Below are 17,033 nucleotides of genomic sequence, written 5' to 3'. Positions count from 1 at the left end.
AAAATGCAGAGAGCCAAACCAACCCCTGTATATGGCGTTTATTGACCTGACTAAGGATTTTGACACTGTAAATTGTAATGCCCTGTGGACTGTCCTTCTGAAAATCGGCTGCCCAGATAAATTTGTGGACATCATTCAGCTCCTCCATGATAATATGACAGCAACAATCGCAGATAACAGTGGCTCTCAAAATGAACCATTCACAGTGGGATCAGGTGTTAAACAGGGTTGTGTTATTGCCTCAACTCTATTCATTATTTTCATTGCTATGATCCTATACTTTGTCAAAGGGAAACTCCCCACAGCAGTAGAAATCATATATCGAACAGATGGAAACTCTTCAATCTGAGCAGGCTGAAAGCAAAGAGTAAGGTTACCGTAACTTCCGTCATAGAGCTTCAGTATGCTGATGACAACATAGTGAGTGCACGCTCAGAGGAGGACCTCCAAACCATCCTAAATGTCTCCTCAGAAGCTTACGAAAAGCTTGGTCTATAGCTCAGCATCCCAAAAACCAAAGTGCTGCACCAACAAGTACAAAATTACCCCTCTGCAGTGCCAGAAATCCAACTCAATGGTGTAACATTGGAAAATGTTGATCACTTCTCCTACTTGAGTAGTTATCTTTCCACAAGGGCCGACATGGATGCTGAAATCCAGCATCAAATAAGCTCCATGAGTGCGGCTTTCTCCCAATTGAAGTGCAGAGTGTTTCAGGACCGGGACATTAGAAGGGTAACCAAAATGCTTGTTTACAAAGCTATTGTACCACCAACCTTACTGTATGCTTGTGAAGCATGGACAACTTATAAACGTCATCTCCAACTCCTCAAAAAATTCCATCAACAGTGTCTCTGAAAATTTTTTACACATCATTTGGGAAGACAGGCAAACTAATACCAGTGTACTGGAAGAAGCAAAGATCACCAGTGTCAAATCAATGATTCTTCAACATCAAGTTTGTTGGACTGGACATGTTGTGCAGATGCCTGATTATCGTCTTCCAAAGCAACTACTCTATTCCTAACTTAAAAATGGGAAGCGTAATGCTGGTGGTCAACAAAAGAGACAGTTAAAGATTGTCTCAAGGCAAATCTTTAAAATGTAGTATAAACACTAACAATTGGGAAACACTTGCCTGTGAGCGATCTAATTGGAGAACAGCCTTTACCAAAGGTGTCATGGGCTTTGAAGACACTCAAACTCAGGACACAAGCGAGAAACGTGCTAAGAGGAAAGCATGCTTGGCAAATCCACACCGTGATCAACTCCCACCTGGAAACCAATGTCCCCACTGTGAAAGGACATGTGGATCCAGAACTGGCCTCCACAGTCACTTACAGACTTATTGTTAAAACTGTGTTTATGGAAGACAATATTACTTGGCTATGAGTGATCGCCGAAGAAGAAGAAGATAAAAGTAGGGGGGACACAAGCTGGCTTTGAAGTTGATGGAAAGAAGCCAGGGGTCAATACAGCATATGGAAAGTGGATAATGCCTTAAGCCAGGGATTTTAACAGGGTCCCCAAACAAATTTCAGCACTGTTAATAAACTACAACTCCCAGCATTCATGGGGGAAAGCCATGACCATTTAAAGTGGTATCGTTGTTGTTGGCACCCATCTGTCTCAAGAGACAATGGCGTGTGTCTCTGGGGATGAAGTCAAACTGCTGCATTAGCAGCACCAAGTGACCTCCCGTAGTGCAAGCCTGGGCAGTATGTATGGAGGTCCTGGGCAGCTGAGATGGCATACAGCTTTAAATGTATACTGAAGATGGGACCTTAGTTACATTCATTAGCTTCAGTAGATCTGCTGTAATTAGGACTAGCTTTGGATGCAATCTTGATTCTCCTACCTTGATTACAGTCATGAATTGGAGCAGTAGTGATATGGCATTCCTGCTTTACTTTAAGTGACAAAAGGTCCTGAGATGACATTGGGAGCAGACGGACTAATATGAACCAGCTCTGGAAGCTAATAGGCAAGGGCTGAAAGTATGGTTTTCTTTTGTTTCTCCCCATATCTGGAATCCAAAAGGAAAAAAGCAGAGCACAGTAAAAAGACTGCAAGACAGTTCTACCCATATCCATATACAGAGAACTAGACATTGCAATTACTGTCATGCCAAAAAAATTATTGGACATCTCCCTCCCTGACCATTCTTCATCAATTACTGAGGTGGTGGGGAATGGTACCTTTGAAACTGCATCAAAGCAAAGAGAAAATTTCAGTGAAATACTCATGGCTGGGATACAGATTTTTTGTTGCAATTACCTCTCCCCCCCCCCCGCCCCAAGGTGGGAAAGGTATTTGTGACGGCCCTTTTGTTCATTTTACAAATAATCTCTGCGGCCTTCTTGGATGTATTTGTTTCAATTAAGCCCAGAAAGGGAGGGGCAAATCTGGTTTCTCTCAGCTTCCCATTTTTCCAGTTGGAAGAAATTCAGTTTTCCACATTTCCACTTCAGTTTGCTATTAAAAAAATAAATAAATGTCCTCATGAAAACTGATTGGCATTTCAGTTTGTCGGATAATTAAACTTTGGGAAGTTACCTTTAAAATGATAACTGTACATGAAAATTATATAGAACATGTTAACAATGGAATTTTCATGGAATTACCCACAAGCAAATCAGGATGAATGCCAGTAGTGCACGGTCAATGGACTAGGAGGACTAGGATAGTCCCCTAAATGTTCCCTTGGCATCTCCTTCCCCAAGCCCAGAAGCATCTCCATGGCTTAGGGAGAGAGGCCCTCTCACCACCTTCCCAAAGGCTGCCCAGCTTTGAGAAGAAGGCATCCTGTCAGAGCCCTGGAATCTCCTTCCCAAAGTCTTGGAAGCTTCTGCCTGGCTTAGGGGGAGAGACGTGATGCTTGTGCATGTGATATCACACACACCCCTCAATCACCCTCGCAGGCTGGCGCCTCTGGCCATAACAGTATCCCTATGAGAAAATTCACTGCACACCACAGATGAATGCCTATTCAGGAAGTTCTCTGAAGGAGCCCATAACAGAGGCAAGAAACAAGACAAGCAGGGACACAGTTCCATGGTGATAAGTGGGAGCCCCTACTGTGGCACAGGCCTTGAAAGGTCCCTGACAATGCTAACCTTAAATCAGGGCTGGCCCACCCATGAATCAGGGTGAGGGAACCCACTTTGGGCAGCATGATCCACAGAGGTGGCAGATCAGGCCTCCAAGGAACACATTGCCTCTGACCATCACCGCCACAGTGGTAATGACCAGCAGTGGTGTTCTCCTTGGAGGCTTGTTCTGCTGCCACCTCTGTAACCACACAACCATTGTGCTCAGGTGCAGCAACACTACAGTGGCCCTCCTGGGACATGAGGATTTCAGTGCTATGATGGAGTGGGTTATGGGAAGAGGAGGTGGGATGACACAGGCGCATTGAGACTCTGGCCAGGACCAGAATGTAATCATTCCTGACGGTTGTGAGGAATTAGGAGGCAGGTTGGCAGGGCTTTGCAAGGGCCTTTCCTTGAGGAGAAGCCCTTGCAGTGGCTCATGGCCCCTGCACATCATGCATCCAGGGGCTGGATCAGGGGAGGCAATGGGGCATTTTGCCTCAGGGGTCAAAACATCTCGGTCCACCTTGCTTCTGATGACAGATTGAGCATCTGGTTTAACACCATTGCAGTTGAACACTGGCCTGGATGGACACTTTCTCTGACCCAAAGAAGCTATTCTTATGTTTAGGATCCAGTAGGCTGCCAAGCTTTCTTTAAAAAGCTTCGGATACTTCAAGTTGGAACAGTACATAATCCTACAATTATCCACCTTTTATGGGCTGTGAGCAGGGTGCAAAAATGACCATGGGGAGCCTTTTCTTGCTCACAGGAAGAGCCCAGGGCTCCACATGAGAAAGCTAAGCCTTAGACTTAGACTTTTGGAGGGTTGTCTTTTTTTGTGAAATGGATTTTTCCAAAACAACCTGCAAGGCATTTCACCATCTGGTTTCCTTAGGCTTCAGCAAGGGCATGGCTAGGAATGGAAGCCTTTGACAGAAAAATATTTATTTTGCTTTTTTTACATTTCATAGTGATTTTACACCACTTGTCTGTTCAGAAAAACCTTATAGTATTTTAAGCATTTATAAACCACCCAATATTTTATAAATATCAAAGCTTTATTGATGGATAGATGTAATTAAAACAAGAATGCAATTTCAAACCAATAAAACAACAGTGTAAAACATATAAAAGTATTTAAAAGCAAATAAGCAAAGATTCAAAGGATTCAAGGGCATAAAACAGAGTCCAATCTTATGCATCAGGGAAAGTCTGGGCCAAAATGTAAGTTTGAAGTAACTAATAGATGATGCTTCAAATATGACAGAAAGAAGGGCATTCAAATGGTGACAGCAAAAAATGCCCAGTTTCATGTCACAGCCCTGTGACTGTCTTGTACGGTGCAGTTGCCACAAGCAGAACTTCCTCCTAATAACTCAGTAGTGTTGAAGGTTGGTAAAGAGGCAGTGAGTGTTTCAGACAGCATATTTCAGGGTCAGCTTCATTAACATCTACTGGAGTGGGTGATAATGAAGAGAAATTGCGTCAGAGACGTAGCACCCAAACTCATCCCCTAAAACCGCTACTGGGCTGCTGCCCTCAGATCCCTTTCATCTTGAAGTAATCTCTCTGGCTGCACCACCAGTCACAATCTTTTGAAAATGAAAACTATTTGAACTCTAGGTTCTAAGATAAACCATTTTGTTTTGTACTTGCATAGCTGAAGAGAGATTTGCAGTTCATACACCAAAAGACTGTTCAATGGTACCAAGATATACCGTATTCAGGAGCAATAAAACAAATTGCATGATTTATTTCCCCATCTTCCAGATGCTGAATCCCACACTGTTCAATTATAATACCCATAAATTTATGAGTTCATGTCATTTATATGCTGCTTAGCTTTAATGCTTCTCTAACATTTCCTTGAAAGCTTTATTAGGCACTGCTCACACGGGGATCTTGTACAGCCATGGCAGATTATGTAAAAGCCACAAGAGAGCACATTGTGAGGGGAGTTCTTTGGTAGTTGACAACTCCAGCAGCATTGAGAAGGTGAACCTTCAGTCAGCATGCTTTCTTAATGTAAAGTGATGGTGGGTTAAATAAGAGGTATGGATCCTCAGGTCTTGACACTTTCCCCAGGTCATAGCCCTCCTCCTGCCAGCCCCCTTGAAGGGCCCTGCTTTGCACCATTAAGTGCTTTTGCCTGACTGCAGTGAGGCTTGAACTATTAATGCCTCTCGGCTGCCTAAATTGGGGTGTGTGTTTGTGTGCATGTGTGCAAACTAGCCTACAGAACAAAGGTAAAATTTGCATTGATTGCTCCACCCACTTTTCAATGATTTTGAAACCTTTTAGGAAGTGAGACAAACAGTGATGACAAGAGTTGAAGTTCTGGGCCTTATTGACAAATTAAAAACTAACAGACCTCCAGGTCCAGATGGCATTCATTGAGAGTTCTTAAGGAACTCAAGTGTGAAATAGTTGATCTTTGAACAAAAATATGTAACTTGTCCCTAAGGTCAGTCCCTGCTTTTGAGGGCTGGAAAGTGTCCAATGCAACACCATTTTTTAAAAAAGGGAGTGGGGATCCTTGAAATGGCAAACTGGTTAGCTTAACATCTGTTCTGGGGAAACCAGTGGAAAGCATGGCCGAAGATAAAATAACCAAGCATATGGAAGAGCAAGCCTTGCTGAAGAACAACTCCTATGGCTTCTGCAAGGATACATCCTAGCTAATTAACCTTTTAGAGGTTTGGGGGGTTAATAATAAGCATGTGGATAGGGGTGACTCAGTAGACACTGTATCAAAACTTTCAAAAAGTGTTTGATAAACAACTTCACCAAAGTTTCTTGAGTAAGATTAGCAATCATGGGATAAGAAGTGAGGTCGTCTCATTGTTCAGTAACTTGTTAAAGAGGAGGAAGTAGGAATAAACGGTCAGTTCTCCCAATGGAGGCAAGCAAGATGTGGGTTCCACCAAGGAACTGGATCAGGAAGGGAGCTTTTAAAATTGTTCATACATGATCTGGTGTAGAAGTGAGCAGTAATGTGGCCACGTTTGCCAATGACACCAATTATTTGCAGTGGTAAAAAACAAACAAATAAAAAATTACCCAAAGCTCTAAAAGGATCTCTCCAAACTGGATGGATGCACTTTGAAACAGCAAATGCAATTCAATGCAAACAACTTTAAAGTAGTGCACATTGGGGCAAAACCTCTCAAGGGGTCTGAACTCATGTGATTGACAAGGAAAGAGACCCTGGGGTCATGGCGGACAGATCGATGAAGATGTCAACCCAATGTGCAGCAGCTGTGAAATATGTGAATTCCATGTTATGGATCATTAGGTCAGGGACTGAGAATGAAACTGCTAGTGTATTCCATTTGTAATACAACGTAAATACCATGCACATTTCAGGTCGCCACACCTCAAACGAAAATTGTAGAGCTGGAAAAAGATTCAGAAAAGGGCTACAAAATGATGATGGGGCTGGGACAACTCCACTATGAAGACAGGGGAGGGAATCTTGGATATAACTTATGGCTGGTCTAGAGAGAGCTAAACTGCAAGCCTTGGTTAGGGTGACATGCCATGCTGAACCATGGTTTGTTCAGTGCGGTGAAGCAGCAAAATGAATGAGAAAGAAAGAAGTGGCCACAATATCCTTTCTAGGAGCTCACAAGCTTTTGTGTTTGCACTAAGCCATGGCTTGGCTCAATGTGATGTGTAGACCAGACCAATGAGGAATACAGCATCATTTTTATGATGCCGCTTTAAGCACCAGGACAAAATCAGACTCTTCTAGAAAGCTTTCGGAAGATATTATGCTTTTTTCCTTTTAATGTGGGATGCTGCAACATAGGTAGTTCAATTAGCATTTCCACAAGGCAGCTGGGTTTTTTGGGTGGGGGTATTTTGCATGATAGTGTTTATTTATTGCTGCTTGCAGTTTTAACTGAACTTCTCTATTTTAAAAAGAAAATAAATAAATTGATGATGATGATGATAGGAAGAGCTATGGAAGCTCCCAAATTCAAATCCTGGCTCTAGGTAGGATTGGGGAAACAGACCTGCCTGAAACCCTGGAGAGCCACTGCCAATCAGTGCAGATAATATTGAGCTAAATGGACCAATGGTACGATGAAAGAGAAGGCAGCTTCCTATGTTCAAATACACTGAACATCAGGAAAAGAATTCAGTGTTCCCTAGTAACTCCTATGGCACCAAGAATACTTTCTCAGTGAAATAAAGGACTGTAATCCAAACATTTTATTCCCCAGAAAGTGAGCTTTTGTTTTTTTAAGAAAGATCCGCATCCCCAACACATTAGGAGTTATGAGATTTCTGATACAGAACACTGAAGATTCCAGGAATTCTCTCTGAGGTGAAATGATTAAGCAGCTTTTTGTTCCTGGTCAACAAACACATTCTGTATGCGAAGTATGTCTTCATTAGGTGATGTGAACTTTCTCCTTTCTGGCCTCTCTTTAAAATATTTAAGACACTGACACTCAATATAACCCTCCAATTATAAAGAAAGAATAAAAGCAGGTGGACTGAGAAGGAGTGTTAAGAGCCCTGAAATCAAGGTCTTTGTGCAATAAAATTATAGGTAAAACACAACTAAAACCTGCAAAACTATTAGAAAACAGATGATAGATAGATCGTAGATAGATAGATAGATAGATAGATAGATAGATAGATAGATAGGGTCAGTGAAACTTAAAATGCATATAGGTAACTAAGTTATCTGTTTGAGTAGGCTTGCTGAAATAAAATAGTTTTCAGTAGACATTGGTCACATTCACACCATACATTTAAAGCACATGGCTTTCTTCAAATAATTCTGGGAGCTTAGGAACGTAAGATCAGTATGCTGGATCAGGCCAATGGTTCATCTAGTTCAGCATCCTGTTCTCACGGTGGCCAACCAGAGGCACAAGAACACTCTCCCTTCCTGTGGTTTCCAGCAACTGGCATTCAGAAGCATTGCTACCACCAACTGCAAAGGCAGAATACAGCTCTCTGCAGGGTAAGCTACACACAGAACTACAATTCTCAGCACCACTGACAAACTACATTTCCCAGGATTCTCTGGGGGAAACCATGTGCTTGAACATCTGCCGATCAGTCTGCAAGGAACATAGTGCCTTTGCTACAGAGTAGCTGGGCATGTCACAAAGCACAGTGCTGATGAGATCCTGGCCACACACAATTTTAATTTGCTTAGAGGCCTAAAAATGGCACTTATACATATATACCTGCGTGTGCAAATTTTATGCAAAACCATGCCACAAGGCCTGTACCCCAAGTCTTCTAAGCACCTAGCAAAAATATCTGAACAAGTTATATTCTCAAGATATCTTAGTATCTTGGAGGAAGGGTGGGATAAAAATTGAATAAATTACATTTTATATGGTAGTAAACGATTTGCTGCAGCTAAAAGAGCTAGAAGCAGTACACATAGCCTTCCTCCATGTCTTCCGCTTACCTGAAAGTAACATAAAGTCATTTTTTTATTTATAACTCAGATAATTCCATGCAGTAAGGAAGCAATTGCATGCTCTAGTCTTAGGAGGATATATAAAGCAACAATTCATCCATTTCATCCACAGGTCCTAAAAATATCCAGTCACAAATAAACAAAGCAGTTATTTTGTAAAAGCCAGTCTGTGTTGAAGTAAATCCAACATCACCTAAAGAGGGCAAAGATAAAAGCTCAAACGCTTTGGGCTAAAATATGTTGTTGCTGCCATTATTATTATTATTATTATTATTATTATTATTATTGTTGTTGTTGTTGTTGTTTATTATCTGCCCTACACTCTAAGATTTCAGTAAGGGTTACAACAATTTAAAACTTGACATTAACAACAATTTCCATTTAAAAAAATTACAAAAAATGCATATGTGGCATGCATGATTGGATCACCTGGCCATTACCTCTTACCTTTAAGAGGTTTGTGGTCCAATCTTGAGTTGCTTCAAGACTGTCACTATTTTTCAGGTGAGATTCAAGCACATGTGCAATTAAAATGGATTAAAAGCACTCTGTTGCCCTCATGCAACATCTATACATATATACAACAAAAACGACCTTTTCGCAATTTGGAAAGTGATTGGGAAATGCACTGAAAAGTGTGGGATGAACGTATGATTAACCACCACAAAAGCAAATCAAGGTGAATGCAGGATTGCTGCTTATTGCTGTAGAGTTTCCCTGCAAATAAAATCAGAGCAAATGCTCAATAAAGACCCAAGAGAGAGTAACTTCCATGTATGCTTTGTGTAAGCAACTCAGGGTGAATCTACTGTTTTGGAAAGTATTTTTTGTTATTTATTTAGCTATTTAATTTCTATACTGCTCTCCATCTGAGGACGGGTTACAATATAAACACACAAAAATGCATAGCATAATAACAAAAACAACATCCCCCCCCATTTAAAAGGCCATAGATTTTTTAATTACCGGTAGTCAAAGGCCTGGGAGAAGAGGACTGTTTTTGCCAGTTGCCTAAGGCGCCAGGCAAGTCTCCCTGGGGAGAGCATTCCACAAGTGGGGAGCCACCGCAGAAAAGGCCCCTTCTTGTGCTGCCACTCTCTAGACCTCTCATGGAGGGGGCACATGAAGAACGAGCCTCAGATGATGATCATAGGTTCCAGGTCAGTTCATATGGGGAGAGGCGGGGTTTGAAGTATTACGATCCTGAGCCATTTAAGGCTTTATGGGTCAAAACTCTAGGCTAAGATTGGCATCTTATTCTCAAACCATCATGCCTTGATGTGCAACCTGGCTGCTGAATTTGGCACCAGCTTAAGTTTCTGAACCTTCTTCAGAGGCAGTCCCATGTATAACAGGTTGCTGTAATCTAACCTAGAAGTTACCAGAGCATAGATGACAGAAATTAGGCTATCCCTGTCTAGAAAGCAGCACAGCTTGTCCACCAGCCAAAGCTGATGGAAGGCACTCAAGGCCACTGTCCACCTGAGCCTCAAGTGACAGCAATGGATCCCTCAGTTGTGTACCCACTCTTTCAGGAGTGTAAGCATATCATGAGCATGCAAACTTCCATCCATCCTGTCTAACAGTGCCTCCAGTTTTATCTGGATTAGGCTTCAGTTTATTAGCTCTCACCTGCTGATGTAAAGGAGGAGTAGAGCTGTGTGTCATTGCATGTTGCTGACAACATACTCCAGAAAACTCAAGATAACCCCACTCAACCTGATTTCCTTTCGAATAAAGATGGATTGAAGCTTTCTTAGAATCCTGAACATCAGGTATAAGGTTGCTAGTGCCAAATAAACAGGTCATCTGCAGAAGTCCTTCACCTGCAGTAGTGCTGGGATTTAAGCCTTGCTCACTGCACTATTTTCCAAAGCAAACACAGTGGTACCTCAGGTTACATACGCTTCAGGTTACATATTACATACGCTTCAGGTTACAGACTCCGCTAACCCAGAAACAGTGCTTCAGGTTAAGAACTTTGCTTCAGGATGAGAACAGAAATTGTGCTCCGGCGGCGCAACAGCAGCAGGAGGCCCCATTAGATAAAGTGGTGCTTCAGGTTAAGAACAGTTTCAGGTTAAGTACGGACCTCCGGAACGAATTAAGTACTTAACCCGAGGTACCACTGTATTTCTCAACAGTCATTAACCTTGTGGTGGTGGTAAAATACATGTACTTGTAAGGTGTCTTGATTTATTTTTCCACCGTGGGGGTAATATAAATTTGGGGTTCATTTAAGTTGGGAAATGCTCAATCTGAAATGTGTATTTCCAATTGACTGGAGTCTGGACTATTTGTGAAAATGGAGCAGTGATGACGCCAGAAAAGACTGGGGGGGGGGGGCAGAAGTCCAAGGCCCACTCAGAATATTGCCAGAAAAGAGGAGAGCAAAAGTTGGCATAGATTTACATGAAAATTGCTTGTGTATCAATGCATGTATTGAAATACTGTATTTTTTGCACCATAACACTCACGTTTTTCCTCCTAGAAAGTAAGGGGAAATGTCTGTGCGTGTTATGGAGCGAATGCCTGCGGGTGGCGGGGGGGATCTGCTGCAGTCGTGAGCAGAGGATCCATGGTTCCCCTTCCTTCCCTCCTCCGTGGTTACAAAGCATGGATCCACGTGGATCCTCAGGATTTTTGCATTGGGCTAATCCAAACTCACTGTCAGATCACATGTCTGTGACCACAGCATGAACCACAAAAATAATATATCCACTATTTCGTTTAGAATATTTTTTTCCTTGTTTTCCTCCTCTAAAAACTACGTGCGTGTTATGGTCTGGTGCGTGTTATAGAGCGAAAAATACGGTAATTACTATGCTTTCAATATGAAAACAATGCACCGCAGACAATAACCAGGAATCCTCCTTGCCTGCTCAGTCTGCTATCTTGGTGCTTATTGTTAGTGGTCAGTTTCAAGGTCTCCTTTCCGAGAGTTCTTTATCTTTAAGCAGGATTTTGACTGTGGTCCAATATATCTGGAGGGCACTCAGTTAAGGTTACCAGACGTCCCCGGATTTACAAATCAGTCCTCTGATAAATTCCTATTGAAGTTGAAAAGTGTCCCTGGATTCATTGAAAAAAAAATCTGGTAACCTTACACTAGGTGGGCAAAGGCTGACCAAGAGAATGCTTTCAAACAGAGGACTATCATCTGATAGCACTTCAAATAGAGAAATAAAGTAGGGCACATAGCTTCCTAACTCCAGTGCCATTCTTCTTCTTGGACTATATGGAGTAAGTGAAGGTACAGTCAAGGATTGACTTGACATTGCAGGAAATTGTGGAGCATTCACTCAGTCTTGGGACTGTCTGCCGCTTCTTGCATAATGACTGTTTCTTGAGTTGTAGTGCTGAAGAATTGGCCTGTAGAGTAGAGCCATCTGTGATCACATGGTACACTGAATTTGCCCCTGTCTACTGGATGAACTGGGTGTGGACTTGCTTGTCTGAAGCCAGAGTGCAACAAGGGAGGTCTAATGGAGTGTCATGATGTATCTTTTTGTACTGCAAGTGCAGGGAACATTTGTGCCTACAGATGCTGCTGAACTGCAACTCCCATCAGCCCCAGCGAGCATGGCCAATGGCCAGAGGTGATAGGAGTTGTAGTTCCACAACATGTGGAGGACCAGAGGTTCCCCACATCTCTCCCACTGGTACTTTTTTGCTGTAAATTGTGGGCATTGAGGCATACCTGAAACCCAATCACCCATGCAAAATAAGTCCTTTGGAGTTCATTTAAAAATAAATGCCGTATTTTTCGCTCTATAAGATGCACCAGACCACAAGACGCACCTAGTTTTTGGAGGAGGAAAACAAGAAAGAAAATATTCTGAATCTCAGAAGCCAGAACAGCAAGAGGGATTGCTGCTCAGGAAAGCAGCAATCCCGCTTGCTATTCTGGCTTCTGTGATAGCCGCACAGCCTGCATAAGACGCACACACATTTCCCCTTACTTTTTAGGAGGGGAAAAAAATATGGTAAATCACATTTTACTTTATTACATGCACACATTAAAACTTAATATTTGTATGGTGGTTTCAAATGTTCAGAGCATTCTATGAGCATTATCTAGTTGCAGTTCTTACAACTATCTTGTAAGATTACAGGTAGGTAGCCGTGTTGGTCTGCCAGTCGAAACAAAATAAAAAAATTCCTTCCAGTAGCACCTTAGAGACCAACTACGTTAGTTATTGGTATGAGCTTTCATGTGCACACACACTTCTGAAATGTATCTGAAGAAGTGTGCGTGGACACAAAAGCTCATACCAATAACTAACGTAGTTGGTCTCTAAGGTGCTACTGGAAGGAATTTTTAAAATTTTGTTTTATCTTGTAAGCGTCTCATTCAGCTGGTGGAAATAAAAAAAGTATCTTAGGTCTCTGCCCTAGACGTTTATTTGTATTGCTATTAAATTTACCTTGAGTTGTTGTTTAAAAAATAAATTTTAAAACCTATTTTTACCTGTTTTTTATTGTGGGGTTGTAAATCAAATTACAGTGGTACCTCGGGTTACATACGATAACCCAGAAATATTACTTTGGGTTAAGAACTTTGCTTCAGGATGAGAACAGAAATTGTGCTCTGGCGGTGCGGCAGCAGCAGGAGGCCCCATTAGCTAAAGTGGTACTTCAGGTTAAGAACAGTTTCAGGTTAAGAACGGACCTCCGGAACGAATTATGTACTTAACCCGAGGTACCACTGTAAAACGTATGTGAAAGGCGTCTCCTAAACAAAATAAAAGGTGGGCAGTGTTCGTATTCCCCATATTGCAGATGAAGTATAGAACTGACAGTGAGAGAGTGTGCCTAAAGTTCACAGCAGTTGTAAATTTTTAACTGCAGAGGTTCTTATTTGTAGTTTAGGCTCTTAATCTCTATACCACACTCAGACCCATTTGTATCCAGCATCAGACTCTAAAGCTTCTTAGCTTTCCCTAGTAGCTGCCTTGAAAACAAACTAGGCTTATGCTCAAGAAAGGGTTTGTAAGATGGCAGCCATGCAACACAAGGTTGACCATATGCATATTTAATAAGAAACAAAGCTTTTATGCACTTTTAAAACTACAAAGCCCATGATGCAAAAATGAAACACCTTGGTTAGGATTTGTTGTTCCATCTCATTCCTTATTATCAATGAGCATGCATTGGTCTCTCAGAATAAGCTCAAAGGTACCCTTCATGAATTCAATGATCCCCTGGCAGGTTATTACAGTCCAAGAGGGATGCGGGTGGCACTGTGGTCTAAACCACTGAGCCTCTTGGGCTTGCTGATCGAAAGATTGGCGGTTCGAATCCCCGCAACAGAGTAAGCTCCTATTGCTCCGTCCCAGCTCTTGCCAACCTAGTAGTTTGAAAGCACGCCAGTGCAAGTAGATGAATAGGTACCACTGTGGCGGGAAAGTAAATGGCGTTTCTGTGCACTTCTGTAACGGTGTTCCACTGCACCAGAAGCGGTTTAGTCATGCTGGCCACATGATCCAGAAAGCTGTCAGTGGACAAACGCCGGCTCCCTTGGCCTGAAAGCAAAGATGAGCACCGCAACCCCACAGTTGCCTTTGACTGGAAATAACCATCCAGGAGTCCTTTCCTTTTTTACCTTTACAGTCCAAGTAGTACATGTTAATTCCTTTATTTAGTTCTACTCTAAAATTAATTTTTATAGTAAATCAAACACTCTTCTGTTTTAGAAAAATACAGGACTGATGGCTAAATCTCATCCAAATTGTCCATCTTCTGAAATTCCCTTATATTCAAAACCAATATACCCGGGCCCTCATCCATATGGAAAGTGTTAGACTTGTTAGTGACCAACAGACCAACCTTGTGGTTGCATTAAACAGGGTCTTGCTGAATAGTTTGGGAACCTCATGAGCATTAAATAGGGAAATGAAGTTCAATGCAGAAATCAATGATAGACCATGAACAAACCAACTCAAAGTTTATCAGTGAAGATACAGAAAATGACCCTAAAGTTGAATCACAGATGGTACCAAACTCCCATGCAAATTTCCCTCATTACTTTCAAAGTGACTCTGATGTGCTGGAGGAGATGTGGGTTTCTTGATACTGATTTCCATCTGTGCTGGGAGTGTCAACCAGTCCAAAGATTTTGGTCTTTGTGAAAGAGGCATCAGAAAGATAATGGCTGGGGCAACCCAGCCAGATAGGCGGGGTATAAATAAGAATACTATCCACCAACATTAAAGAATCTATGCAGATTGCCTCGCAACTTGCACTGCTTTCTCTGTTTGAGGGTGATAACATTAAACTAAAATCCAAGGAACTCATTAAAAGAATCATAGTTGGCAGAGACCCCGCAGTCCAACCCCCTGCTGTGCAAGCATCACAATTAAAGAATCTCTGAAAGCTGTCCGTTCAACCTTTGCTTAAAACTCTCCAATGAAGGTGAGTCCACCACCTTACGAGGCAGGCCATTGCACTGACTAACAGTTCTTACTGTCAGAAAGTTCTTCCCAATGTTTCATTAAATTCTTGTAAATTGTTGCATAATTACACAGCATTGGAAGACATTGACCGCTGTCACACTAGCCCCCTAGTTACAAAATGTATGGGATATAGCAATTCTAGAGAAACTAACATGGAAATCTAGTTATTAATGAATGTGTAAAATCTGGTAAATTTCAGGCAGTCTGGTGGGTTTTTATTTTATGTTAACACAAATCTTCTGTAAAATACATTACCACCTGCTTCCTTGAATATATGGAAATTGTAGAGTCAGCTTTAAACCTGGTGCTTTATACTCACTTTGCCTCAGTAAAGTCCTTTTCCCTCCTCCTACCTCTGAAATGCAATATGTTCAATTCTAGTATCAGTACTAGTCTGAATGTGATTTTACTTCCTTCACATGTGGGGAGCCACAGGCCAAGAAGCTGGAGGCATCTCCATACCACCTTCTGAGTCCTTTGATTAACTCTGATTAACTCTGCTTTGCACCCTGAATGTCTTTGCCTCTCTGCAATATGTTCTTGTGTTGGTGGGTATAGCGAGGGGAGATACCTAGCCTACTGGTGTAGCAGTGTTTCTTAGTGGTTAGAGTGTGGAACTAGGATCTGGGAGACATGGGTTTGATTCCATAAAGGTAAAGGTAAAGGTACCCCTGCCCGTACGGGCCAGTCTTGACAGACTCTGGGGTTGTGTGCCCATCTCACTTAAGAGGCCAGGGGCCAGCGCTGTCCGGAGACACTTCCGGGTCACGTGGCAGCGTGACATCGCTGCTCTGGCGAGCCAGCGCAGCACACGGAAACGCCGTTTACCTTCCCGCTGGTAAGCGGTCCCTATTTATCTACTTGCACCCGGGGGTGCTTTCGAACTGCTAGGTTGGCAGGCGCTGGGACCGAGCAACGGGAGCGCACCCCGCCGCGGGGATTCGAACCGCCGACCTTTCAATCGGCAAGCCCTAGGCGCTGAGGCTTTAACCCACAGCGCCACCCGCGTCCCTTGTACTCGGCCATTAAGATGATTGGCCAGTCATTTGCCTCTCAGCCTAACCTACCTCCAGAGCCCATAAGGTGAGGAGACTGCCTCAGGCGGCAGGGTCCACAGGGACGGCAGATCCTGATGTCACCCCGCCACCCTTGTTGCTGATATAGATCTTCCCTGATCCCCTTATTCCCTGGCGAGGAGGGAGGGAGGTCCATTTTGGGGTCCAACTCGGGTGCCGAAATCTCTTGGGGCTGGCCCTGCCCACCTCACAGGGTTGTTGTGGGGGCATTGAAGAAGAAAGGAGAACCACGGGAAAAGTGTCATTTAAATGCAGCAAACAATTTAATGCTGCACGAGGCTAACATTTACATTTGCTGCTCCGGCGAGTTTTACTTCTGGCCTCGTTCACCACTGGCATGCAGTCCTAAGAGAATGCTGCCCGCGGGGGGTTGAGGAAGGGGAGTGGGGGGGTAAGCGGCTCCCCACCGCTCTGACCTTTCGTACAAGCACGGGGTTACATTCCCGGTGTCTCGAGAGCAATGCACAAGGATCCGGAAAACGTAATGCGACGATAACGTGTACAAGGCAAACAAAAGATAAACAGAACCAAAACACCCGTCACGTGGATCCGGAGAGCACGCCCTCCCCGGCCCCCCTTCCCCCGCCCGAGGCTGCTTCTTAACCTCGGAGACGAGGGCACTCGAGACCGCAGTGTGGTTGGAGAGCCCGATCGCACCGATTCCCACTCTGGTTCGACGCGCGTGTCCCCTCTTCGGTTCCTCGGCAGCGGCGGCAGCGGCGGCGGCAGCAGCAGTGCGCATGTGCGGGAGTCTGCATTCCATCATGGCGCAGCCGTCTGACTGAGTCTGTTGCTGCTGCTGCTGCGACGCCCCGCAGCGCCGAGCCTGAGGAGGCGGCTGAGGCTTCCCCGGTGCCCGCCGCCCGCCTCCCTGCCAGCGGCTCCTGCCTGCGCCGGTAAGTGGCCGGGTCTTCCCCGCTCCTCTTGGAAGGGGCTCCAGGGGTCTGCCGGGCCG

General features: G+C 43.5%; 1 protein-coding gene across 1 annotated transcript in view; it reads right to left on the bottom strand.

The window, feature by feature from the left end:
- Window positions 1–4,280: 4,280 nt before the first annotated feature.
- Window positions 4,281–17,033, bottom strand: part of LOC309362012 (growth hormone secretagogue receptor type 1-like) — a gene marked incomplete at both ends in the record, with an annotated part of 80,052 nt that continues 67,299 nt past the window's right edge. The window contains one exon of the transcript XR_014164714.1: window positions 4,281–4,546. The remainder of the gene's footprint in view (window positions 4,547–17,033) is intronic.

The sequence above is a fragment of the Podarcis melisellensis genome (genome assembly GCF_964234715.1).
Source record: "Podarcis melisellensis genome assembly, chromosome: Z".
Taxonomy (NCBI): domain Eukaryota; kingdom Metazoa; phylum Chordata; class Lepidosauria; order Squamata; family Lacertidae; genus Podarcis; species Podarcis melisellensis.
The sequence above is the reverse complement of the archived record's forward strand: the minus strand, read 5'-3'. Positions and strand labels throughout refer to the sequence as shown.